Below are 26,324 nucleotides of genomic sequence, written 5' to 3'. Positions count from 1 at the left end.
CCCTGATCTCTCAGGCATTGGGAATATGTCTCACAGGGCAGAGTCCCTGTTATTGCCAAGCCTATTCTAGACACAAGAAATAAATAACTAGGAAAACCATGCCTGCTTCAGGTCACCTCCTGTATTTGTCATCTTCCTTCCTGAGAACTTGTACCCAGCAGTGTAACCCTGGAAATAAGCAGCCAAAGCGCTAGAATGGAGAAATGATTATCTCTCCCTTAATATCAGCAAGAGGAGCTTTGGACATTTCCCTGAAAAATCAATCATAACTCTCATTTTCTGGAAGTCTTGCGTTCTCGCCCTATCCCGTGCATGGAGTAACAGCTCTCCACACCCTGTTTCATTCAGCAAACACAGCAGCCTCTTCCCTGATGGTGTGGGGAGCAGCAGGAAAGCCAAGGCCATTGCCAGCCCAGCACCCGGGAGGTGCCGCCCAGATGCCGGAGAGCAAAAGGCAGTGCACCCCTGAGCTCACCAGCTGAGACATCTTGTTTTTGTTTTCTCTGTGAATGATCACGGATGCGCCATCCAGGTAAGCAGTTTAGGATATTAATAACCTTATCATTACGCTGTCATCAATAGAAGCCGCAAAAACAAGTCATCAAAGAGGAATTTTGCATGCCCTGCACTGATAGCAGAAGGGTGGGCTGACTGCTGGCTCAGACAGCGAACTCAGTGAACCCAAGTTCTGGTCCAGAGCTTTATTTATCTAAAGAACAGAACTTCAGCAGGTTCTCCAGGAGTTCATCTCACTCTGCAGAATGACTCCCATTGACCGCGACATGAAATTGAATACCACTTTATTCATTTTCGTGCAGAGACAGAGCTGCCAAAATAATCAGTTCATTTTCTCACCCTGGGAAAAGCCATTCAGGAGACCAAATCATGAAAAATTAAGTGGTGAGAGTTGATCTAACATGAATAGAGCACCTGGGATGCACTGGGTGCTAGAAATTTTATTTATCTTATCATATTTCATTCCAATAAGGACTCTGAGCTAAAGTACCTGCAGCTGATGGAGTTTCTACACCTTTCCCAGAGCTGGGATACGGCAGAACCAGAACTTGAACCCACTTCTGTCTGTCCCTAAAGGTATTCTCAGAGTTCTCCACATCTGAAATTTTAAATATTCCTGGAATCAATTGATCTTGAAACTGCATTTTTCTTTGGCCATACTCAGGGCATGCAGAAGTTCCCAGGCCAGGGATCGAAATCGAACCAGAGCCACACTAGTGACAATGTCAGATTCTTAACCTGCTGAGCCATGAGGGAACTCCCTGCATTTAGTTGTAGGATATTTCCCCTCCTTTTAGAGTAGGGAGCAGAAATGCACAGAGACAGAGAACATGGGGTCCGAGGTTAGACTCCTGAATTTCTGATCTTGGTAGTGCTTCCTGCTTGGTTGATATTGGGCAAGTCACGTAAGTTCAATTCTCATGTATATTAACTATAAAGAGGAGGAAAATTTTTAAAAATGAGGGAAATTATAGCAAAGTGCCTGGCATGTAGGAAGCGCTCAAGAAACACTAATTATCATTTTTTTATTAAACGGTAGTTGATTTACAATGTTCTGTCAATTTCTGCTGTACAGCAAAGGGACCCAGTCATACATACATTCTTTTTCTCATACTATCGTCCATCGTGGCCTCTCCCAAGTGACTGGAGGTAGTTCCCTGTGCTATACAGCAGGACTTCATTGCTTACCTATTCTAAAGGTAACAGTTTATATCTGCTAACCCCAAACTCCCAATCCAACCCTTCCCCTCCCCCTCGGCAACCACAATTCTGTTTTCCATGTCTGTGAGTCTGTTTCTGTTCTTCAGATAGGTACATTTGTGCCATATTTTAGATTCCACATATAAGCAATATCATGGTATTTGTCTTTCTCTTTCTGACTCACTTCACTTAGTGTGAGAATCTCTTATTGCATCCATGTTGCTGCAAATGGCATTATTTCATTCTTTTTAATGGCTGAGTAGTATTCCATGGTGTATATGTACCACATCTTCTTAATCCATTCATCGGTTGATGGACATTTAGGTTGTTTCCATGTCTTGTATGTTGTGAATAGTGCTGCAGTGTTAACATAGGAGCTCATGTTTTTGTTTTTGTTTTTTTGCTTTTTAGGGCTGCACCTGCAGCATATGGAAGTTCCTAGGCAAGGGGGTCAAATCGGAGCTACATCCGCTGGCCTACGCCACAGCCACAGCAACACCAGATCCAAGCCACATTTGCAACCTGCACCACAGCTCACAGCAATGCCGGATCCTTAACTCACTGAGTGAGACCAGGGATCGAACCTGCGTCCTCATGGATACTAGTCGGGTTCATTAACTGCTGAGCCATGAAGGGAACTCCGAGGTGCATGTATGTTTTGAATGAAAGTTTTGTCTGGATATATGCCCATGAGTGGGATTGCTGGCTCATATCGTAGTTTTATATCTAGTTTTCTGTTTTCCATAGTGGCTGCCCCACTTTATATTCCCACCAACAGTGTAGGAGAGTTTCCTTTTCTCCACACCCTCTCCAGCATCCGTTGTTTGTAGACTTATTAATGATAGCCATTCTGACTGGTGAAAGGTGGTGCCTCATTTTAGTTTTGATTTGCAAGAAAACACTAATTATTGTTTGATTTTATACCCAGATTAATTGTGCACTGTTTTTACAGCTATACTTATGAGAATCAGTTTTGGCCATGTTGAATAAAATAACTTCCTCCAGATAGTTATGATACATCCTGGCTTTTTGTCCACTTCTTCTGGTTGGTTTTGTTTGTTTGTTTGTTTGTTTGTTTTTCTGAAGATTGTATACACACTGGGTCATTCAGACAGCGGCATTCTGCCACAGTTCCATGCTGTGAATTTCATTTTCTGGAACTTTGCTCCAGGATCTCTTAATTGGATATGGGGGTTTTCAATGCCTCTTAGGAGCAAGAGAGGCCAATTACTTCCCAGGACAGTCCACTTCTGATCGTTCCTGGTTACACCCACCGTAAATGTGACTTAACAAGTCTCTAACTCGTGTGGACCTTACCACTCACAGGAACTACAAGGGGGGTTAGGCACCCAAGGACTTTGTGACCCTCCTTTGAGAGATCGAGACACTGCAGCGCATATAGAAGGGACAGGCCATTTATTGACAACTTGCTCTGGGTCAGCACTGGACAGACCTGAAAGCACCTCTACCAACATGCTCTGACTGGGCCCACACAACAGCCTTGTGGATGCGCGGACAGTGTCCACACCATCTCAGAAGACAAACTTTATATCTCCCTGCATAGAATCCATGACCCGCAGGACAAAAGTCACTCTCCAGACTAGATCCATGGATTGGCCTCTGCCTGCTTTCCCAGTTGCATCACTCATGACTTTCTGCCTTATCATTTATGGCCCAACCACATGGACTTACTGGTAGCGCCCTGTCCCCATCTCCCTGACCCCACCCATGCCCACAAACCACCCCAGCAGCTCCTTCCCCACATGCACTGCTATTTCTCAGCTGATGCTCTGTGCTGTCACCGTATCTTCTTTGTAACATTCTTCCAGATGTCTTTTTCACGGAGCAAACTCTGTGCTTTTAGATTAGACTGTTTTTAGTTAATAAACCTTATTTTTTAGAACAGGTTAGGTTTATTGAAGAAATTTATAAATAGATTTAGATTTACTGATAAATTGAGCTGATGCTATAGCATTCTTTTATACCCTGCACACAGTTACCCTCATTAAAAGTTTGAACTACTGCGGTACACTTGTTACAATTAGAGAACAGTTTTTTTTAAGGCTGCAGGTGTGGCATATGGAAATTCCCATTCCTGGGCTAAGGCTCAAATCAGACCTGTAGCTGCCAGCCTACGCCACAGCCACAGCAGTGCCAGATCTGAACTGCATCTGCAGCCTACACCACAGCTCATGGCAATGCTGGATCCTTAACCCACTGAGCGGGGACAGGGATCAAACCTGAATCCTCATGGATACTAGTCAGGTTTGTTTCTACTGAGTCATGACAGGAACTCCAGAGAACAATTTTTTTTTGACCATGCCTCACAGCATGCCTAAGTTCCCAGGCCAGGGATCAAACCTGACCCAGGGCAGTGACAACGCTGAACCCTTAACCACTAGGCCACCAGGCTACCAGAGAACTCCTATTTGTTACAATTAAAGAAGAAATATTGATACATTAATATCAACTAAAGCAGGTCTCACCCGAAAGTGTGCTCCTGTTGTGCAGTCTATGTGTTTTGACAAATCCGTCATGTCATGAGTCCACCAGCAGTTAAGCATCATACAGAATGGTTTAACTGCCCCAGTAATCTCCTCTGCTCCATCTGTTCATCCCTCCCCCAGACCTTCTGGAGGCCACCATTTTTTTTTTTTTTTTACATTCTCCAGTTTTTCTTTTTTTCTGAATGTTATATAATTAAAATCAGATACTACTTAGCATTTTCAGACTGGCTTCTTTGACTTAGCAGTAGGCACTTTCTCGTTTTCTCATGGTTTGATAGTTCATTTCTTTTGTTGCTAATAATACACCATTGTATGGAGGTCCCATTGTTTGCTTATTTAATCACCTACTGAAGGACAACTTGGCTGTCTACAGTTTTTTTTTAATGATTTTAATTTTTTTCTATTATAGTTGGTTTATAGTGTTTGTCAATTTTCTGCTGTACAGCCAAGTGACCCAGTCACACATCTGTATATACATTCTTTTTCTCACATTATCCTCCATCACGCTGCATAATGAGTGACTAGATATAGTTCCCAGTACTACAGCAGGATCTCATGGCTTATCCATTATAAATTTTTCTAGTTTTTAGTAATGTAGAAATAAAGCAACTCTAAACCTTTAGGTTTAAGTTTTCGTGTGGACATAAGTATTCAAGCCATTTGGCAAAATACCTAGGAGCACAAGTGCTGAGTTGTAAGACTATGGTTAGTGTTGTAGAAACACTGCCAACCTGTCTTCCAGAATGGCTGTATCATTTTGCATTTCCACCAACAATGAATGAGAGTTCCTTTGGCTCTATGTCCCTGTCAGCATTTGCTATTGTCAATTTGGAGGTTTTAGCCATTAAAGTATGTTTGTAGTGGTATCTCAATTATTGTATTTTGCAAATCCCTAATGACATATGATATATTTAGCATATTTTTTTAATATGCTTACTCGCCATCTGTATCTCATCTTTGGTAAAGTGCCTGTTCAGATCTTTTCCCAATTTTTTTAACTTGGATGTTTGGTTTATTTTATTTATTTATGTATTTTTCTTTCTACAGCCGCACCTGCAGCATATGGAAGTTCCCAAGGTAGGGGTCGAATCAGTGCTTCAACTGCAGGCCACTGCCACAGCCATGTCAACACTGGATCTGAGCTGCATCTGCAACTTACACCACAGCTTGCAGCAAAACTGGATCCTTAACCCATTGAGCAAAGCCAGGGATCGAACCCACATCCTCGGGACACTAGGTCAAGTTCTTAATCCACTGAACCACAATAGGAACTCTTGTCTTTTTATTTTTGAGTTTTAACAGTTCTTTGTACATTAAAATTTTTTTCATTAAAGAATAGTTGATTTTCTTTGTACATTTTGGGTACAAATCCTTTATCATGTATGTGCTTTGCAACTGTTTTCTCCCAAACTGTGGCTTCTCTTAATGAATATTCCTTTTTTTCAAACTTTGGCAATTTTCATGTATGAAATGAAAATACTTTTCTAAAAGAAGTTAAGGTGGAAGTGCCGCCCTTGTCTCTGCAATCTCATTTCCGTCCCTCATCCTCCTACGTGGCTGTTACTCTGAGTCCCCTCCTACCCCTGCATTAAAATCAAGTCAGTGTCACCTCCTCCCAGAAACTCCCACAACACCCTCCCTTTCCTCCCAGGTGTAGGACGGTAATGGGTTCCCCCGCCTGTGCTCTCCCACGTTCCTCTGACAGCTTGTGAGTCACCGTCCTGTCCCCCGCCCCCAACTTCCTCTCTCTCTCCCAGATCACCACTTAGATGGTGGCTTTCTGTTCATGACTCAGGTTTACCCCTTGCAATGAAAGATCCCTCATGGCAGGTTATTTTTCTTGTTTAATTTTGACCATCACTGCCTGGTACAGAGTGAGCATGCAATAAAAAAGTTTGGCCAAAACATGGATTTGTTTAAAATACTGAATGTGGTGCAGCAGAAGTGAATCCAACTAGGAACCATGAGGTTGTGGGTTCAATCTCTGGCCTCAGTGGGTTAAGGATCCAACGTTGCCATGAGCTCTGGTGTAGGTCGCAGACGCAGCTCGGATCCCATGTTGCTGTGGCTGTAGTGCAGGCTGGCAGCTGCAGCTCTGATTCAACCCCTAGCCTGGGAACCTCCAAATGATGTGAGTGTGGCCCTAAAAATATATATATTTATATATTATATATATAAATATATAAATATATATATATATATATATATTCAGTAAGTCCTTGATATATCCTCAGCATAAAAGGATAGGCATTCTGCTACTACAGCTCACTTTTAGGACTCATCCAGGGATTTTTTGTTTTTTATGGCTACACCTGCAGCATATGTAAGTTCCCAGACTAGGGGTTGAATCCGAGCTACAGCTACCAGCCTACACCACAGCCACAGCAACACCAGATCTGAGCCTGATCTGCATCGACACCACAGCTTGCAGCAATGCTGGATCCTTAACCCTCTGAGCAAGGCCAGGGATCAAACCCACATCCTCATGGACACTATGTGGGATTCTTAACCCGCTGAGCCACAACAGGAACTCTTCATTCAGGGATTTAAATTCTCCTCTCAGATGGACACAAATGAATAAAACACACAAAAAGGATAGTACATTCATACACTCAATCTAAAAATTATTTTTCATGTGCGGATGAAACTTTGGATTTGACCAGGTGCGAGATCACAGGTGAATCTCAACCAATTTGAAATCTCCAAGATGCAGCCAATACAATACGATCACAATGAAGTAAACCAAACACTGATAAGAAAAATACGAAGAAACAAAAGAATCTATAGCGATAAAACAAAACTATCCACAGCTCAGTGACTTAGAATTCACGGAATATTCACACATATGCCAATCGTAGGATAGAGAATCTCAAAGTTAATCCGTGTTTCTTTTTGTAAAAATAAACTTACGGAGGCTGGTGTATGGTTAATGCACTTCACTTACGAATTCTCGTCAATGACACTTTTTCATCTTGTTACATTTATAATATGAATTCTCGTCAATGATACTTTTTCATCTTGTTACATTTATAAGAAGATCTGGAACATCTCTGAAGCTAAAGGACTTGATTTCCCGGAGCCCTGAGATTCTTCAAAGCAGCTGCCTCAGGGGCCAAGAGGAGGAACAGCAGGGGGCGGGCCCCCAGAGGGTTCTTCCCCAGTGAGGAGGGTCTGACACCCTGTTCATTGACTCGGAACTTTAACATGAGAGGGACGTACTACGGCATCTAATTTTTAAAAATTTTATGACTTGCAGTGTGGTATCAGTTTCTGCTGTACAGCAAAGTGCTGACCCAGCCCTACACATATACACATTCCCTTTCTCATATTATCTTCCACCGTGGTCTGTTCCAAGAAATTGGATATAGTTGCCTGTGCTGTACAGTAGGACCTCACTGCTTCTCCATTCTTAATGTAATAGTTTGCCTCTACCAACCCCAAACTCCCCATTCACCCCACTTCCTGCCCTCCCGCCCCTTTGGCAACCACAAGTCTGTTCTCTATGTCTGTGAGTCTGTTTCTGTTTTATAGGTAGGCTCATTTGTGCCGTATTTTAGATTCCACATATAAGTAATATCATATGGTCTTTGTCTTTCTCTTTCCGACTTCACATAGTATGAGAATCTCTAGTTGCATCCGTGTTGCCACAAATGGCATTATTTTGGGTTTTTTAATGGCTGAGTAGTATTCCATTGTGTGTGTGTGTGTGTGTGTGTGTGTGTGTGTGTGTATCTCATCTCACATCTTCTTGATCCATTCATCTGCTGATGGACATTTAGGTTGTTTCCATGTCTTGGCTGTCGTGAATCATGCTGCCATGACCGTAGAGGTGCATGTGTCTTTTCAAATTATAGTTTAGTCTGGATACATGCCCAGGAGTGGGATTGCTGGGTCATATGGTAGTTCTATATAATTTTAAGTCCAAAGATAAGGAAGATTTCATAGTTGCCTGATTCAGTGACTCAATGAGAGCATCAAAAACTAATGAGTTTTTTTCTCTCTTCACTTTGCCCTGGACTCCATGGCTCTACTCTTAGCCTTAGCGAGCGCTCACTGCAGCAATTCCATGGGTCGCGCACAACACAAGAGCCAGGGGAAGAAGGGGGAGTGCCTCGTATGAGGTTTTTCTCCTTGAAGGAAAGAAACTTTCCCCAGAAGCCTCCATCAGCCCTCCCTACGTGGACTGGTCAGCTCCCTAAAGACAGTGTGGGATTAACCTCCGCCCAAGGCCCTTTGCTGTTAGCACAGGCTGAGGGGTTTCAGGGTAGATCCCCGCCGTCAAATGCCAGCATGCAAGTTAGTGAGGTTGTGTGCAGCGGTGTCCACATGTTTCATTTAAAAAAAAAGTGTTCTACTGGAAAACTATTTAAGTTAGAAAACTACTGGAGTTCCCATCGTGGCTCAGTGGAAACGAATCTGACTAGTATCCATGAGGATGAAGGTTCGATTCCTGGCCTTGCTCAGTGGGTTAAGGATCTGGTGTTGTCATGAGCTGTGGTGTAGTTTGCAGACGTGGCTCGAATCCCGTGTGGCTGTGGGGGCTGGCGGCTACAGCTCTGATGGGACCCCTAGCCTGGGAACCTCCATATGCCGCGGGTGCAGCCCTGAAAAAAAAAAGGTTAGGAAACCACTGGCTTTAACTCTCTCTAAGACTGCTCTCGATCATTATGGGCCTGTGACGGATGACTCTGCGTGCCTCAGGGCTGTGCGTGACAGAACAGTCAAGGCTCCATCTAAGGCCTGGTACGAGGTAACTCCTGGTGGATTCTCAGTGTGCTTCTAGGCCCCTGTTGGCTCAAATGGAACCTCACCTACTCCCTGTGCCTGTGCTTCTGGGGCTCTGGGCAAGAGAGAGCGTTTCCCTCTCTACACGGGGAAGCCGCAAGCCAGTAAGACAGAGGGGTGACTGTGGGGGGTGGGGAGTCAGGGGGGCAGAGCTCAGGGTAGCCCACATGGCAAGGAGAAAGGTGGCTGGCCCGGCAAGGGCTGGAGAGGGAGTGGGCTTGGAATGGGCCCCATCTAAGGTCAAGGGCTGCTCGATCATGTTTGGGTCTCTAGCCGAGGCTGGACTGAAGAATGTTCGTGCCTCAGGCAAGTGGCGCATCTGTAAGAGTTCTTAATCTTCTCCTTTGAAGAAATAAATGTTTCTGGAGTTCCCTGGTGGCTCAGCGGGGTAAGGATCCAGCGTTGTCACTGCCGTGGAGTCGCTTTAATCCCTGGCACGGGAACTTCCGTGTACCATGGGTGCAGCCCCCCAAAAAATGTTTCTATATAAAAATATCCCAAAATTAGATTATGATGATAATTGCACAATTTTATAAATATACGAAAAACCATTCAATTCGTATGCTTTAAATAGATGAGCTTCATGGTATAAAGCTGTTAAAAACAACAAAAATGTAGAAGTTTAGACATTGGTATACAATTTTACAGATGCCTCGACCCCAGCTCCCAAGTTTATGGTCCCTCTGGGCAGTCCCTCCGTCCTGCTACACCCTCATTTTTCAAGCAGTGAACAAGAACCATTTGTCATGACTCTCTATTTTTTACTTAGATTTATGAAGAAGAGTGACATTGATCTTAATGCCCTGTGCTTAGGAAATTTTAAGCACCCACAGGATTTCACAGCAGGAATCAGGGACCTTTAGAAATCATAGAGCCAGATTCCCTCTATACACCTGCCATTCTGAGGTCAGTGAGTCTGAACACCTCACAGAAAGGCAGTGCTGCCAACACGAGGAGCCGAGACTGATGCTCAGTGCCTCTTGTCACCTCCTCTTGTGACGCACCGGATTCACACCGTCAGCCGCAGGGGCCTGTGGCGTTTTAGCTTCTCCAAGTGGCACTCCAAGTCACTTCTTAATCCAGGGCCCTCAGGGGCCAGTGCAGACCGTCCAGCCTGAGCTGGTACGTGCGGAAGGCTTCTTAAAGGGGGTCAAGTACAGAGCTAAAGGCCTGAAAGATGCATGTCAATAAAAACGGGGTTAAAGAGAGAGGATACCCCCACCCAGAATAAACGGCTTGAATCAAATCCCCCCAAAGGAAAAGAGTTTGTGAAAATTCAGCTGCTTCAGTACAACTGGCGAGCAGGGCAGAGGGAAGAGTAATGAGATTGAAATGTTCCCGAATGAATTAATTTGGTCGAAATGTGCCACATCCCAGTCACCCTAAGCTGCCTCCCTAAGCTTTCTTTCCACAGTCCCTTGTGCCCTGTGTAAAGTGACCCTTCAAATTCTGAATGAGTCATTTAAAAATTCCGAGTACTCTGGGCAGATGAGCTTTAAAATGTATGAAGAGTGTGGAGACCTGGCGTGGTGGTGATTTCAGACGTACCAGTATCTCCCCCCATAGACTTGTACTGGCAACCTCCACGTGCTCTTGTGTAATTACTCCCCTCAGCCAGAGCCCTTTCTGAGTTGGGACAGATGCAGTGCATCCAAAAGGACGAGGGGAGTGGAAGAGGGTCATTAACAGAGAAGCAGCTCTGCAGGTGACCTCGTGCAATGCTGTTTCTCGTCCTGCCCTCGTTCCCTCCCAGGCTCTGACCAACACGGTGCAGCTCCTACAACCACGTAGCCTATGGATGGCGAAGCCCAGAGGCCGCGGGGCAGTCGCTGGGAGGTGCGGCTCAGAGGAGAGGACCTCTGTACACCCTCCAGCAATAAAAGCATCTGGTGGACGCCGCTGTGTAGGCTCTGGTTGCCAAGGTGAGTCGTGCTGTGCTGGGGTCTGGAGCCATGGGTGGTTGTGACTGGTGCTGAGCGCATGACCTGTGTCTGGGCTGACATGTGACGGATGCCTTCGCAGGCTGAAGGCTTAATTACATGCGTACCAGTCTTTCCAGTGGGAACAGAAGTGTGTTTCATGGATGCACTCCAGCCATTCCCAAGTCTCCTGAGAGAGCAGTGGGTTTGCATGCCCACATCCTACTCTGACCAGGATCCAGGATAAACCGTGAGGACAGGCCCTCCTAATGCTAAGACTCTGCTGCTGTGTGAGGGGTGAAAAGAGCCTAGAACAGGATAGAGGCTCGTCAGCCCGATGGCCGGCGGCTTTCGAGGGCAGGAAGCAGCATTTCTGGAGTCTTGGAAGGGGGTCTTCCCTTGGGTCTTATGTTCTTAAACGGACACATGTCCTGTCTCTTGACGATGCCCTGGCCGTCACAGCAGCATGGAGAAGGTGAGGCAGATCCCTCTGCCCACGTCCTCTGGGCCCGAGTCTCCTGGAAACTTCAAAATCCCTCCTTGTAGCCCAGACGGCAGGACTTATCACGTGAGATGTCATACCTGGGTCAGCGAGGCTGCAGTGTTTTTGGGGCCAAACACGAGCAGAACTGGGTTTGGCCCAAGAGGTGTAGCCATTCACCTCCCTCCGGCAGAACAGGGTGTGGACCCAGCAGTGGGGCGAAGTATCGGTGGCAGCACATTCTAGGTGCCCAGGGAGGGGAACACATCCTAGGGCAGTTAACCTGTGTTTGGGCAGAGCTGGTGATCAGACGGATCCCGGCTGGACCTGTGTGCTTGTTTCCTGCATCTTTGGATAAAATGCAATCCAGAATGCGATCATCCGGCCAAAGGAGACCCCCGGCAATGTCCGCTGCCACTTCCTTGGTCTTATTTCGTGATGACAAAAGGTGAAAAGGTAGCTCAATCTCAACACCTTAAAAAAAGCTAATAAAACCCCCAATTTGTAACCAGTGGTTTTAGACAAAATACCATAAACATATCAAAGTCTGATTTCTCACAAGAAATCAGTAAATTCAAATGTCCTGGGTGGTAGGTTTCTTTTATTAACAAGGTACACATGACGTGGTTTGAAAAGCGTCAGTCAGATCTTGCTAATGTTTTTGAAGAGTCAAAGCACATTTTCAAGGTAATTCTCCACCAGCAACAGATGCGTCGGGAAAACTCGTGAGAATTTCATCAGTGGAGAGGGTGACCATATAACCCCATCCAGAGCTATCAACTCAGTGAGGTCAAGCGCATGTCTAACTCCTCAAAGTGAGGTTTTTTCCCTGTAAAATTGAGGGATAGTCTTTTTACTCTTGGAGTGGTATAGAAAGAATGCCACTTTAATTGGTCCTAAACGAGCCTCAGGTTTCCCAAGTGAAAGGTGCTTATTGAGAGGCCGCTCAGCTGCCGAGGCCTGCTCCTGGCCTCCCTCCACGTGGACCACGATGCTGGAGGCACCGGCCTTCTGAGCGGCTGACAGCCCAGCTGCCCCTAGTTAGAGGGAGGGCGAGAAGCACGCCTGGGCCCAGGCAGGCCTGTTCCTGCTCATTGCGGGGGAGGCGCCAGAGCTATAAAAGGGGAAGCCCCAGGCCGCCCCCTCCTCTGCGTGGGCCAGGCTGCCAGGCCTCTGTTCTGGTGCCCTGGGCTGGGCTGCAGGGCGGCAGGGGTGGGGTTTGCTCCCAGTGGGCTTCTGGGAAGATGGGGTTGGGGGGCCTGGCGGTTCTTCACTGTTGGGCAAAGTCCCTGCTTCTTTCTCTCTCTTCCCCAGGCCTGTTCTCACTACAAAACTCTCTCTCGCTCTCCTGTCTCTCTGAAAGCCAAGGAGGCCTCTCTGGGGTCGCGGGGCTCTGTAGGGTCTGCTGCTGGCCTCCTCCTAGAGAAAGCCTCCTTCTTCTGAAGTTGCCCTTTTCGTTAAAAAACAAAAACCCTTAAGTGCGTGTCCTCAGTTCAGTGGGCCAGCGTGAAGCTTGGGGTACCTTACTCCAAGTAAGGCCCGAACTCCCAACCTTCTAGGGGAACAGACCAAGGTCTCAGGAGGCCTCAAAGTGCCCTGGGCACAAAAGAGGGGGCTGGGTGTGGAGGGGGACACAAAAGGGCCCCGGGGTTTGTGGAATGTGGGCTTGGGGGCTCTGGGAAAGAGCGTGGTGGTGGAAACGGTCCCTCACTTCTAGTGAAGAAGCGGACAGGGCTGGGCTTCTTCCGACAGGTAGGCCTAGAAGGAAAACCAGACCGCTGACCCCGTAAGCAGCAGACTGGGCAGACGAAACCTGCTGCGGAGGCCGTCTCTTCGTAAAGGCACTGGGGTCAAGCCACCATGGCCTCAGGGGATCGCTAGGGTTTGCCCCTGAGACAGGTGGCGAGGGGGCTGGTGGACGCCCTGGTCCACCCTGTGTAGCTGTGGAGCCTGGGGCTGCCCAGCACCCCCTCATCAGGGCTGAGCACCGCAGACTGTTCCCTTGATCCAGCTTCATCTAGGAAAAGACACCAAAGCAGCCAGAACCCCAATGCTGAGTTGACCTCTCCAAGAACAGGGCTGCCCAGCCTCTTCCTTGCCCCGGGGAAGGGCCTCATGGTTTCTGAATTTCAGAATATCAAGTCATTCAAGTTTAAAAAAAAAAAAAAAAACCAGGCCCCTTTTGCGATGGCTTTATTTTGGCTTTAAGTAAAGCAACTATGTTTCTGTGTTACTGAAGAAAATAGTTTAACTAGAAGTTCCTTATTCCTGTTAGTATGAGCTGCTTCTGAGGGTCTAATCTGCTTTCGGAAAGCTCGAAGGGTCTGTACTGAGGGAGGAAATTGAGAGAACCCTGGTCTCGGGTGCAGAGAATGGCCCTTGTGTCCTGCAGTGATTACCCTAGTAAGTCTCCTTACCCCTCCACCATACAAAGCGACACAAGTTCTTTCCTTGGGCTAAGCTCTTAAGACTGACCCCGGGCACTTTTCAGATACGCAACACACTATCACCTGGGTGGCCGTGTTGTATGTTACCCCCAGGTGAGCCCTGGAGGTTTCTCTCGGCTCTCCCCTCACCTGCTTCCCTCCCTTCTCCTCTCCGCCAGGTATGAGTAACACTCAGAGTCTGTTTTGGCTCTGCTTTGGGAGGACGCTGGGATGACTGGGGACCACGCACGAGTGTGGATGTCGCTGCCCAAACCGATCTTCCCTTAAAAAAACCAACCTAGGTGCCAGATGCTCTAAAGGAGTTTGGGCTTCGTCCTGGTCCTGCTGTCCTTAAAACTCAGATGCCTCTGAGGACGTCATGTGACGACTCAATAACTAGGGAGTCAGATTATGGTGTCTAAGATGCAGACTTTCCCAAACAAAAGTTCAGGAGACGGTTCCTAGGTCCCATAAAACCCGTAGATCATACGGTAGAGCGCTGAGGGTGTTGGGGAGGGTGGCTGCACTTAATCCCAGGTCAGGAGCAGAGACGGTGACTCAGAACGGCTGAGAACAGAAACTAGAACCGCCCTGGCCTCAGCATGGGGGGGCTTGAGCAGGCTGGGTGGGCTGCCATCGGGGGCGAGACAGCCTGCCAGGTAGCAGCCAACACGGATTACATGAAACAAGATGAATTTTCCCATGGTACCCCACTTTTTCTAGGTCTGCGAGGATATTTCATTCCCTGGCAGTGCACAAGGATGAGTTGCTCTCTATTGGTCCTAAACGAGCCTCAGGTTTCTCAAGTGAAAGGTGCTTATTGAGAGGCCGCTCAGCTGCCGAGGCCTGCTCCTGGCCTCCCTCCACATGGACCACGATGCTGGAGGCACCGGCCTTCTGAGCGGCTGATGGCCCAGCTGCCCCTAGTTAGAGGGAGGGCGAGAAGCACGCCTGGGCCCAGGCAGGCCTGTTCCTGCTCATTGCGGGGGAGGCGCCAGAGCTATAAAAGGGGAAGCCCCAGGCCGCCCCCTCCTCTGCGTGGGCCAGGCTGCCAGGCCTCTGTTCTGGTGCCCTGGGCTGGGCTGCCAGGGCGGCAGGGGTGGTTTGCTCCCAGTGGGCTTCTGGGAAGATGGGGTTGGGGGCCTGGCAGTTCTTCACTGTTGGGCAAAGTCCGTGCTGCTTTCTCTCTCCTCCCCAGGCCTGCTCACTATAAAACTCTCAAAGCCAAGGTCAGACACAGGCCTCTCTGGGGTCGCGGGGCTCTGTAGGGTCTGCTGCTGGCCTCCTGCTAGAGAAAGCCACCTTCCTCTGAAGCCTCCTCCTGAAGCTGCCCTCTTCCCCGAACAAAAACCCTTGGAATTCCCATTGTGGCACAGTGGTTAATGAATCTGACTAGGAACTATGAAGTTGTGGGTTCGATCCTTGGCCTTGCTCAGTGGGTTAAGGATCTGGCATTGCCGTGAACCGTGGTGTAGGTCGCAGACGCGGCTTGGATCCCGCGTTGCTGTGGCTCTGGTGTAGGCCAGTGGCTACAACTGATTGGACCCCTAGTCTGGGAACCCCCATATGCTGCGGGAAGCAGCCCTAGAAGAGGCAAAAAAACAAAAACCCTTAAGTGCGTGTCCTCAGCTCAGTGGGCCAGGGGGAAACTTGGGGTATCTTACTCCAAAATATAAGGCCTGACTCCCCAACCTTCTAAGGAAACAGACCAAGGTCTCAGGAGGCCTCAAAGTGCCCTGGACACAAAGGGGGGGCTGGGTGTGGAGGGGGTGCGAAAGGGCCCCAGGGCTTGTGGAATATGGGCTGGGGGTTCTGGGAAAGGGTGGGCGTGGCAGCAGAAATGGTCCCTCGTTTCTAGTGAAGAAGCAAACCGGGCCTGACGGTCCCCAGATGGGTAGACCCAGAAGGAAAACTGGAGCACTGACCCCGTAAGCAGCAGGATAGGCTGTACTTCCCTCTCCGTCTCACAATGGGGGGCGGTTAGCAGCCCTCCTTGCACCCGGGTGGTGTTTCTCTGTTTAACCTCAAGTTGAGGATGAAAAGGTTGGTTGCTGGAGCCTTCTGAGAACTAGCCCTTTAGAGTCTTGTTAACAAGGCCCAGGGAGATTAGATTCAGCCATCAAAGGGGCTACTAATCAGCTGTGAGGACTAAATGGCCTTGAATAAGGCAGCCCAAGATTTTTCCAGAAAATGGATCCTTAATTCAAAACTGGTGCCTTAATGATCTCGTTATAAACAGGGGCGCAGTAACTACGGGACAATCAGGGCCCCCTGTGGGTGGCGTCTAGCAGCGTTTGCTGTTCCTTCAAACTCCCACCCGAAAACCCTCCACCTCCCCCACCCGAAAACCCTCCACCTCCCCCCCTAGAAAGGCAATGGCATTGACGTTTCAGGCCAGGCTGGGACTCAAGGTCCTAAGTCCCCTGCCGAACTTGTTAGAATTGGCCAGCGCTGCATCCTTCCATTTTAAGACTACGTGTGCACTGCGCGTTGGCGAGGACTGCTGCCTCCCTTCCCTCCGTGGGTGGGCGCCCCTCTCCCCAAGGCCCTGAGGAAGCTGAGCGTCTGGCTGCTGATGGAAGGGCAGCGTCCAGGAGCGCCAGGCAGGGGAGGCGAGGCTCCTTTTGGACCTGAGCTGATCAACTGTATTGTCAGGTTGGGGACTTGAGAATGGGGTTACTCACTGGCTTGGCACCTGTGATGACCCTGTTCATGGGGCCCAGGGCCCCCGAGGCTGTCCTGGGTCAGTCGGCTTGAAATGTCCTTGTCCTGCCCCTTTTGCTCACGACTGTGACTGTTGCAGGCACCCTGGGCCTCAGATGTGAGGGTGACCAGCAATGTTGGGGTGGGTTCCAGGAGCCCAGGAACTACAGGGAACCCAAGGAAGGGGGTGGGAAGAGCACAGACTGAGGTGCAGCCTTGCCCCTCGTGGGGCCCAGCAGAGGCGAGCCGTCCCCTGGGGAGGGTGCCTGTGGGGGACCTCTTTGGGGCTTCTTCTCTGGACGAGTGCTGGTGTTCCCTGCTGCTGTGTCCTGTCTCATTTGTCCTTTGGCTCCCCTCTTGCGTGACTGCTCAGCGCATTTATTCAGACACTTGCCTGGCACAGGAAGGGCCTTTCCATGCCTTGAGAGAATAGGTTGCAGGGAGAAGGCAGCTCTTGGGGCGAACCCTCCACATGGCTGGTTAAATCCAAGAGCTCCGGAATTGAAAATATTTCCTGCTTGCTGAGAGGCTGAGTTTAATGAGTTTTTCAAGACCGTGGCTCGATGTGCGAGTAGGACGTGTGGCAGCAGCAAGAGGACCAGGTCCTGAAATGGGCCCCCGGGTGCTGGTCTCAGGGCCCCAAGTGTGCTGAGCATGTTTTCAGCATGACTGGCAAGGCACAGAGGGACCGACCAGGAAGATGACAGGCTTGAGGGGGGATGGGGAGTGGGGAGCTTCTGGAGGGTGCCTCCTGGGTGCTGCTCGCCCCAGTAACGTAAAAACCTGGGTGTGGGGCCACAAGACTTAGCCACCCAATGTTCCAAAACCTAATAGAATTTTCCTGACCTTTTCCAACCTTTAGGCACTTCCCTGACCTCCTTTTTGCCCTTCTGGTGGCAGGTGTTGCTGGCATGGAGACCTGTGGTTCCTGGAGGTCAAAGTCTAGCTTTTCTGACTCTAGGCTTTAAGGCAGGAAGGTCCCTGTGCCTTTTGGTTCTGAATGTCCTAAAATCCCAGGTTTCCAGACTCTTTCCCCCCCAACCCCCGCCACACTGGCTGAGAGGTCTACACCCAAGATGCCCTTTCTACCCAAATATCCTCACTTGGGACTTCCTCCCCTTCTCCGGCATCTCAGACATCTCCCGGGACTCTTGGGAGGGATTGGTGGTGGTGCAGTTGAGAGTAGAAACCTTTAATGTTCCCCCGAGGTGCGAACTCCAGGTGACTGAAGCCGCTGGTTGCAGCCTGAAGCCCCAGCATCCTCCCAGGTCATCCTTAAGACATCGGCAAAGTCCATCTCCCTCTCACCTCTCGGATCCTTGGGTGTGTCTTCATGGCCTTGCAGTTTGGTGTTGCTGCCGTCTCGGGGTGTGGTTGACCTGGGGATGGTCATCTGTGTCCACTCAGGTGCTGCCACCTAGAAACGATCCCAGTGCCACACTCTGACCTATGGATCTATGGCAGCTGCTCCCTCCTAACTGGAGGGCTTGTGTGTAGTGGCTTCAGGTGCTCTTCATGCATCATCTGGTAGCTGCCCAACATTCTGGGTAAAAATAGCCTCTGCTAACCATCTCAGACTTGCCATTGACTGGCGGGAAAATGTTTCTCCCAGAAACTTGCCTTAAAAAGGCAGCAAGACTGAAGAAAGCAACAAACTGGCTGCATCAGTGACCTTGACCAGCCCAGCCTTCTCTGGTCTCCTTGGCCCCTTTCAGGGGTGACTCTCACCCTCCGTGGTCCCATTGGTAGGGTGTCAGCTGCCACTTGGGGCTCCTATTGGCCCCATCTCTCGTGGGCCCTTCTGACACCTGAGCCTTCTGGTCGAATTCAGGTCTAGACAGCCTGGTTCCAGTCCCAGTGAAGATCTGGTGGTGGGAGGGGCGTGGATGTTGGGTGGAAGTCTGAACCGGCTTCGTTCCTCTGGCCCTAACCTTTGGGATAATGGCAGTTGGAAGAAATGTTACGTGAGGCCCCAGACTTAGAAGATGAAGCAAACTATCAATTGATGAACCCGAGCCTAAGGGGGAGAGGAGGTCTTTCCATCAGTCTTAGAAATGGTCCCCTTGTTTCAGCAGGCAGCCCCTGCCTGTCCCACGTGCCGCTCAGCGTGACCAGCAGTAGGTCTGCGGGGAGGCGCCGAGACTCTTTCCCCCCCTCTGGAAACTCTTCACTCTCATCCTGAGACCATGAAGGGTTAGAAAGGCTTATTTGCATGAAAAGAAAGTGAGGAAATTGAGGTCAGGGGTCTGCCCTTGCTCTCCTCTCCTCTCAAACACAAGGGTATGTCGGTGGCAGAAAATGAGGGGGGAGGGGGACCAGGTTGGTAACGGGATTACCAGGATGGTTACGAGGATAGAATCCTGTGAAGGTGTAGACCGTGCTTGGGTGGGTTATGCCTCAAAGAGGTGAGAAGGAAGCAGCACATCCTTGGTGGCGGCAGGTTGGGTCAGCTGAGGGAGCATCGTTCCTGGAAGCATCTTACCTGCCGTCTTGTAATTCCTAATTCTAAGAATTCTTCCTGAAACTCCCACGGTCTCTTCCCAGTGAGAAGTACTATGAGGCTTCTCAAGGCAAAGCCTGAGCACAGTGGCTCTGGAATTGAATGTCACAGTTGACCTTCTGATTCACAAGTCTTTGGACTATGGGGGAGTGACTTATAAATATGTGCTTGGTTTCTTATCCACATTAAAAAGTAACTTCCATTTCCTGAGATCTTTCTAAAGTGTGGGAATGACTTGATGCTCCCCAGGTGACACTGGTGCAATTCTCCTTGGCTGCCCAGGAGTTGGATCCACCCAAAGTGGGGTGGGTGGGTAGATGCTTTGGATGTGGATAAAGACTGGATACCCTGCAGCCATGTGGCCTGAGTCAGGTGGGAGCAAAGAGCTCCAGACCTGTGCGTACATCGCAGTAGCTTAGAAGCTACATATTCATGATATAGGCCCTACAACAATTTTCTGTCTGCAAATTCCGGTTCTGTCCCCTGGTCCCGAAGGGCAGGGCTTCCTGCTACCATCCTCCCGGCCACACTGAGTCTTCAGCTTCTCTCCAGCCCAAGGATGGATGGAGGCGCTGCCCGAAGCACCTCTGTGGATGTTGTCACTTCCTAAAGGCACTGGGGTGGAGCCACCATGGCCTTGTGGGGTCTCTAGTGCAGAGTGTGGCGATGGGGCTGGAGGGCTCCCTGGTCCACCACGTGTAGCTGAGCCTAACGGCTGCCTAGCACCTCCTCATCGGAGCTCAACACCAGACACAAGACCCATCTGAGGCCCACCAGAGCCCTCCCCCTCAATCGGCTTCATCTGGGAGACACCAAAGCCAGAACCCAAACACTGAGCTGACCTCTGGAAGAACAGGAGTGTCCAGTCTCGTCCTTGACCCAGGCTTGGAAGGTGCCACATGACTTCTGAACTTCAGAACATCAAGTCTTGGGAGCTAGAAAAATCCTGGGCCTGTTCATGACTTAAGCAAGCATACTCCTGAAGTTACCGAGTAGTTTGGCTAGAAAGTCCGTATTCGTGTTAGCATGAGCCTCTTCTGAGTGTCTGCCATACTTTCCAAAATACTTTCGTAAGGGTTTATATTTAGAGAGCAAATTGAGATGGCGGCGGTTCCAGCTGCACAAAATCGTTCTGTGTACGCTGGAGCGATTGCTGTAAAAAGTCTTGTTACCCCCTCACCATACAGAGCGACACGTGTTCCTTTCCTTGGGGTGAGATCTGAAGATGACCCCCCTGGTGACGTCTCAAGTGCACAATATGGTATCACCAAGGTGGCCATGTGTCATGTCCTCATATTGCCACCCCCAGATTATACCTGGGAGTTTGTCCCTTGGCCCTCCCCTCACCCACCCTCTACCCCTCTGGTAACTACTGATACGTTCCGAGCTTGGCTCCACTCTGCTTTGAGGACCCCAGAGCAACTAGGAACAGAGCACAAGTCTGGATGTCACCGTCGAATACTTCCCTTTAAAAGAAAAGCCAACCTGAGGCCAGATGCTCTAAGAGTTGGCTTCGTCCTAGTCCTACTGTCCTTGAAACGCAGATGGCTCTGAGGACCGTCACCTCAGCTCAGTAACCTAGGGAGTCAGGGATCCCCCGGATCGTGGCATCTCAGATGCAGACTTTTCCAAACAAAAGTTCAGGAGAAGGTTCTAGGTCCTATGAAACCCATAGATCATAAGGTAGAGCGCTGAGGATGTTGGGGAGGGTGGCTGCACTTAATCCCAGGTCAGGAGCAGAGACGGTGACGCAGAAAGACTGAGAGCAGAAGCTAGAACCGTCCTGGCCTCAGCATGGGTGAGCTTGAGCAGGCCAGGTGGCCTGCCATCGGGGGCAAGACAGCCTGACAGTTGACAGCTAACATGGAGATTATGGCTCATAGGATTATGAAGCAGAGATAAACTTCCCATGGTGAGACCAACTTTTCTGGGGCCATGTGGGATATTGAGAGCTTGAAGCAGCTATATGTGACCTTTCCAAGTTACCAAGGGGACGCTTGCTTCTGAACAACCAAAACCCAAAGGGAAAAGCCATTGCAGTCCTATCAGAACATTTGAATCCTAGGAGTTCCCACTGTCATGGCTCAGCAGTTAACAAACCTGACTAGTATCCATAGGATGCGGGTTTTGATCCCTGGCTTCGCTCAGTGGGTTAAGGATCCAGGGTGGTCGTGAGCTGTGGTGTATGTAGGTCGCAGATGTGGCTTGGATCCAGCATGGTTGTGGTGTAGGCTGGTGGCTACAGCTCCTATTCATCCCCTAGCCTGGGAACTTCCATATGCCACAGGTGTGGCCTAAAAAGACAGGAAAAAAAAATCTGCCATCTCTTTTGGGGGCTCACAAGTAGCCAGTGCAACAATTGATTTTTAAAATTTTGACCCAGGGCTGACACTGACCTGAAGCTATCTTAAGCTATTTAGACCTTATATTTTCTTGGGAAGTACTATGTCAGGAAGCAGAACCCAGGTGAAGTATGGGGCATAAGACAGCATGAAGCAAGGGGGAGCAGCAGGGTCGGTCGGATGGAGACGCTGAGCTGTGATGTGAGCCCAACAGAGACCTCAGCCTGCCCTGCACGGAGCCCCGGGGCTGGGACGATGTTTGAGTTACCCTGCAACACACCTGCCCTTCTGTCTTGCTACTGGAAGCCCTTGGTGTATGATGGTGCACCCCCAGCCTGTACCATGGCCCGCTCTCCTTCCCGCCTGCATCTTAGGAGTGGTGATGCTGCAACACAAGGTAGTTCCATCCCAGCCCCACCAGCACTGCACCTCGGCACTAAACTCTGAATCCCACCCTGAGGATGAGTCCTGCTGCTGTTGAATTTCAAAAACAAGTTGTGGCAGGGATTGGAGTGCAAATTTTACTTGGGTGATTCCACAAACATCTGCAGGGCACTGGGGGATGTGACCTTGAATGTAAAGAAGCACGTCAAGGGTATACGATGAAACGAATTCCCATTTAATGCACCTAGAGGTGGATTGCATTTGGGAACTTCTGGGGGCCATTGAGAATGTGCCCATTGGGCCGAAAGTAACTTGGGTGGCAGTAACCCAGTTTATTGGGCACTGTTGTCATCTAGCTCTCTGGTCCACCCTACAGCTACAAAGCTCAGGATCTCTGGATGGTCAGGAATTGGTGTACACACCAGGTTGGCACGTGATGAGGGAGCGAGAACCCGGATGCTCGTGGAAGTCATGGGGGGATGGCCGACGGCTCCTGAAGCCGACCTCCCTTCATGTGTGCCGTGTCTCGTCACCTGACTTTATTTCTGGCCCTGCTGCCGGGTCCCCATACAATACAGCCTACTCTGCTGCCACACCAGCCTCCTGGCAGCAGAGTAGATTCTCCAGCCGACTCCTGCCCGGAACAGTGTGTCGGGGAAGGAGTTCTCGGAGTCTGAGAACTGGTCCAGGCAGCTCTAGCCCTGTGGTGAGCCAAGTGGGGTCACACTGCTGATTCGCCGTGGTAGGCAGCTGCCTTGTCCTGGCTAAAGGCTACCTCCTCTTGAGCCTGTGGAAATCATTTTATTCTGTATAAAAATGACCATCTTCCCGCCCCTTTTTCTATGGGCACCTCCACGTAGCCTTTGAACCCTTTAGTGTCTCCAACAAAAATGAAGTTGGAAGGATCAGACTAGTTGCCTTGAAGCTGCTGAGAGAGAAGTGGTTTTTGACCAGAACCAGGCTCTGCTTTTCTCTTGCTCCCTGTGTCGCATCCAGATTCCAGACTGTCTCTTTCAAGGCTTTCAAATAGTTGGAAAAAGATTAATCTCCTGGGGCTTCCACATTTAACCATCTACCTACTTTGTCCAAGGAAACATTTCTTAGGATGTCTGGCCAACTCTTTAAATTGGAGTGGGTGGGTGTAGTCAGATGCTTGCTGTTATTTCAACTTTATTTTGGCTTGGCTAGCTGTTCAAGATCTTCCAAAACCATCCTGTGGGAGGATATGGGCTACAGCTTCTGGGATTCCTCCATGTTCCCTTCACACCTGGCTGATCCTAGCGACCTTGCACCTTCCTTAGAAAGCTTGGCCAGAGAGTTAAGTGACTTCCTTAAATGATTGTGAAGATTTCCCTTGATCCCCTTCTTCCTCACCCTTGACAGCCAATTCTGAAGTTGGCGATTCAGAAGCTTCGTCCACAAACACGTTCCCAGACAGGAAACGCGCATAGTAGATGAAGGATCCGGCAGAGAGGAACTACTAAATTGAGAGTACATAAGAGGACAAGGGGGTATCTTCATGCTCCAGGTTCTTGGAAGAAAGCTGCTCGCCATGGGGCGACGAGGACAGCTGCCCAACAGAGATACAGTTGGACAGTGTTTTTCAGACAAGGCTTAATTATCTCTAGGAAATGCAAGATCTGGATATCTGGCTGGTGGCTCAGTGGCAGGCCATGTTAGTAAGAGTCCTTGGATCAGGATCCTGGGAAACAAAAGGCACACAGTGGTGAAGGCTGTGTCACCCATTAAATCCTGTTCTCACTTCACGGCAGAGGCTTATTTCCAGGGGGGCTGTGTGGCAAGGGGTTTGAGATTTGTTAAGTGGCCATCTTTCTGGTAAAGGGTTCCCTGTCAGGATCGCCTTCAATTAAAGGGGCTAACAAGGTGCTCCAGGCTACAGATGACCTATCCAAGGGTGATTCTAAACCTCAGTGTGGAGCTTATGTGAGGATTGAAGGAAACAGTCATTTCCTGGACGGAAAGCTTACCTTCCTTAAAGCCAGTGATGCTCAGAGCTGACGGGTGTCTGTCCTTGCTTTGCCATCTCTAAGCAGGATTGTCCATGTTTGCTTGATTTTTTTTTTTTTATTGGCTATTAATCGGAGCCAGATGATCATGAGACATGGAATTGCTACACCCAAAGTGGTGTTTTCTAACTGCTGGGTATCCAGAGTGCTAAGCTTCTAACTCTTACTGATTCAGTTCATCTATTTCCATGTTCTGTACTACTTGGGTTTGATGCTGTTAATTTCTAGTTGCTTGCAATACAGAAGAGTCTTGGCCATCCCTTGCTGCCTCATCCCCTCTCCAGGTGCTTCCCTAAACATGTATTAGGTCACTTAGTGTCCACAACTCATTCTCGCATTTTGTCACTTGGGACACTTTCTATTGCTCTGTCCTTCCAGTTCCTCTGCCATCCATGTGCCAATTCCTTCCACTGCAGTTTTTATCCTAGAATTTGACTTCCTTTCGGAGTATGCCTTTGGTCACTTTTGACATGAATTGTTAACATGGGAGGAACATGGAAGATTAAGCGACTATAACTTCGACATATTATGACTAATTTTACTAAGTCCTCTCTTCCTCTGCAATGGTTTTTGTTCACCTTCTACACATGGAGGACTGATTCCCAGTTCATCCTCGTGATTAAGTGCTGGTTTGGCCTCTTCTGATCTGAAATCCAGATGTAAACTTAAGCCCAAAGAAGGTAGAGATAATTTTCTGTCTCAAAATAGAACTGTAAGCTTGTGATTAAATGTCTCAAGTTGGATGTAGTAGAAATTAAGTCTGACCCGCTAAATTGTTGCCGTGGGTCCTGTTGACTTCCAACCGATTTCTTGCTTCCTTTGTGCCCTAAATCATGGGGAACTTGACCTTTGAAACCTGTCTTCCAGTTGCGGGACCAGCTTTCTGCTGGGCTCGGCTGGTGGGAGGAACTGGTGGGAGGCTGCCTCAGAAACGTTTTGAGCATCTTCTCTGTGGCTCCATCTTCATCAGACCGGACGAGAGGGATGCCAGTGTTTATGGAAGACCCTGCCCTTTGTCTCCAACCACTTCCTCTGATCCTTTTGTCCATTCAGCCAAGGAGTGGTCACAGATGGGTCCTGCCTGGAAGGCCAAGGACACCTCTCTGCATCCTCATGGACCCTTGAGCTGTGGTGCAAGTCACTGCCTTAGCTACATCTCTTAGTTGGGACCAGGTGAGGAGTGTTCAGTGTTCCTTTACTTGCTCACATAAGGTTCTGTGTTTGGGGCTCCACATAGTGTGTCCATGTGCCAGGACCAGCACTGGCGTCTCCAGGAAGGTTAAAGAAAGAACCCTGACAATAGCTTCCAGGTTATCACAATGCCTTGTCTCTGAACTGATGGATTATAGTGAGCACTGAAAGTGCAGTGGCACGGGTGAGAGTCTGGTGTCTGTACTTAAGTTCCTCCAGAGAGCTTATGGCTCCAGGCCTGGACTTATCGCCTAAGGATGGAAGGCTGTCTGGGCTACATCTCTGGCCATACATGTCTATGTAGCAGATGGAGTGGACTCTGGGCTCTCTTGGACCTCTTTGTGGCCACCTACATGATGAGCAGCAGCCCAGGCACATGCCCCTGACTAGGTGATGCCATTTCTCAGTCAGGCTGTGGGCCAGTCTCCATCATGAACAGGAAACTGACGGAGTTCCCTTCAGTTGTCATTCCCCGACTTTGAGTGGTTCAAACTAGGCTGGTCAGGAAGAACAGGGGTTGGGGGACTTTAAACGGGGAATGGGAAATACCGAGATCTTGTGTCTACTTATGTGTGGCCAGACAAGCCTGGATCAGAAAACTGGTTTAGGAAGTCACAGCCCAGCCCCTGTCTAACCATTCGGAGATCATGCTCCATGAAGTGGCATGGGCTGTCGTCAGGGACCTTCTCTCGGCTTTGTTACTGGCTCTTTCAGTAAGTAACCCACTAAATCACTGTCTCACTTCAAAAAGTGAAGCGAGAAGGGGTGTGGATCCAGGAATCTTAAGGTCTGGTAACGACCTCCCAACAAGGCTACTGGCAAACTCTAGAATGTGCCCCGCCCCCAGTTCCTAAATCCTTAAATCTTGTGCATCTTTGCTTCCAGTTATTTCCAAGATCTTGAGTCATCTTGACTATCGTCAGTCTAAAGCCTTTTTCATGGAGGTCGATTATCTCCAGATCACTTAACTGTTTTTCTGGGGCTTTTTCTTCCTTATGAGTCATTCTCTGCCTTTTCATTTTATATATATTTTTGGTGTGGTCTCCTTTTCTCCGACAATAGTTACAGCCTCTCTTGCTTCTGACGTCCCCCTCCACCTTGTGGCTGAAATTGGTGTGGGCCTTGCTTCCCGCTGGGAGGGACTGGTGCCTGCTCACTGGTGGGCGGAGCTGATTCTTATCCCTCTGGCTGGGGCTTTGGGTCTGGGTAAGATTAGAGGCAGCTGTGTGCCTGGGGGGATTTTAGGCAGTCTGCGTGCTGATGTTTGGTCTGGGGCTTCTGAGCCCTGATGACAGGGGCCAGACTTTTCCAGAAGGGCCACCTCTAGAGGAGCACACACTGAT

General features: G+C 49.2%; 1 long non-coding RNA gene across 5 annotated transcripts in view; it reads left to right on the top strand.

The window, feature by feature from the left end:
• LOC102165464 (uncharacterized) overlaps positions 1 to 26,324 on the top strand; it is a 186,482-nt gene that overhangs the window by 68,093 nt on the left and 92,065 nt on the right. For all 5 annotated transcript variants that reach the window (XR_014843324.1, XR_014843323.1, XR_014843326.1 and 2 more), the window contains 2 exons: positions 349 to 532; positions 10,762 to 10,930. This is a non-coding gene — a long non-coding RNA (uncharacterized LOC102165464). The remainder of the gene's footprint in view (positions 1 to 348; positions 533 to 10,761; positions 10,931 to 26,324) is intronic.

Source organism: Sus scrofa, chromosome 4, assembly GCF_054392235.1.
Source record: "Sus scrofa isolate SSC_HxYL_T2T_F1_AM1 chromosome 4, Sscrofa_HxYL_maternal_Yorkshire_Landrace_v2.0, whole genome shotgun sequence".
Taxonomy (NCBI): domain Eukaryota; kingdom Metazoa; phylum Chordata; class Mammalia; order Artiodactyla; family Suidae; genus Sus; species Sus scrofa.
This window is presented reverse-complemented; position numbering and strand designations above follow the sequence as displayed.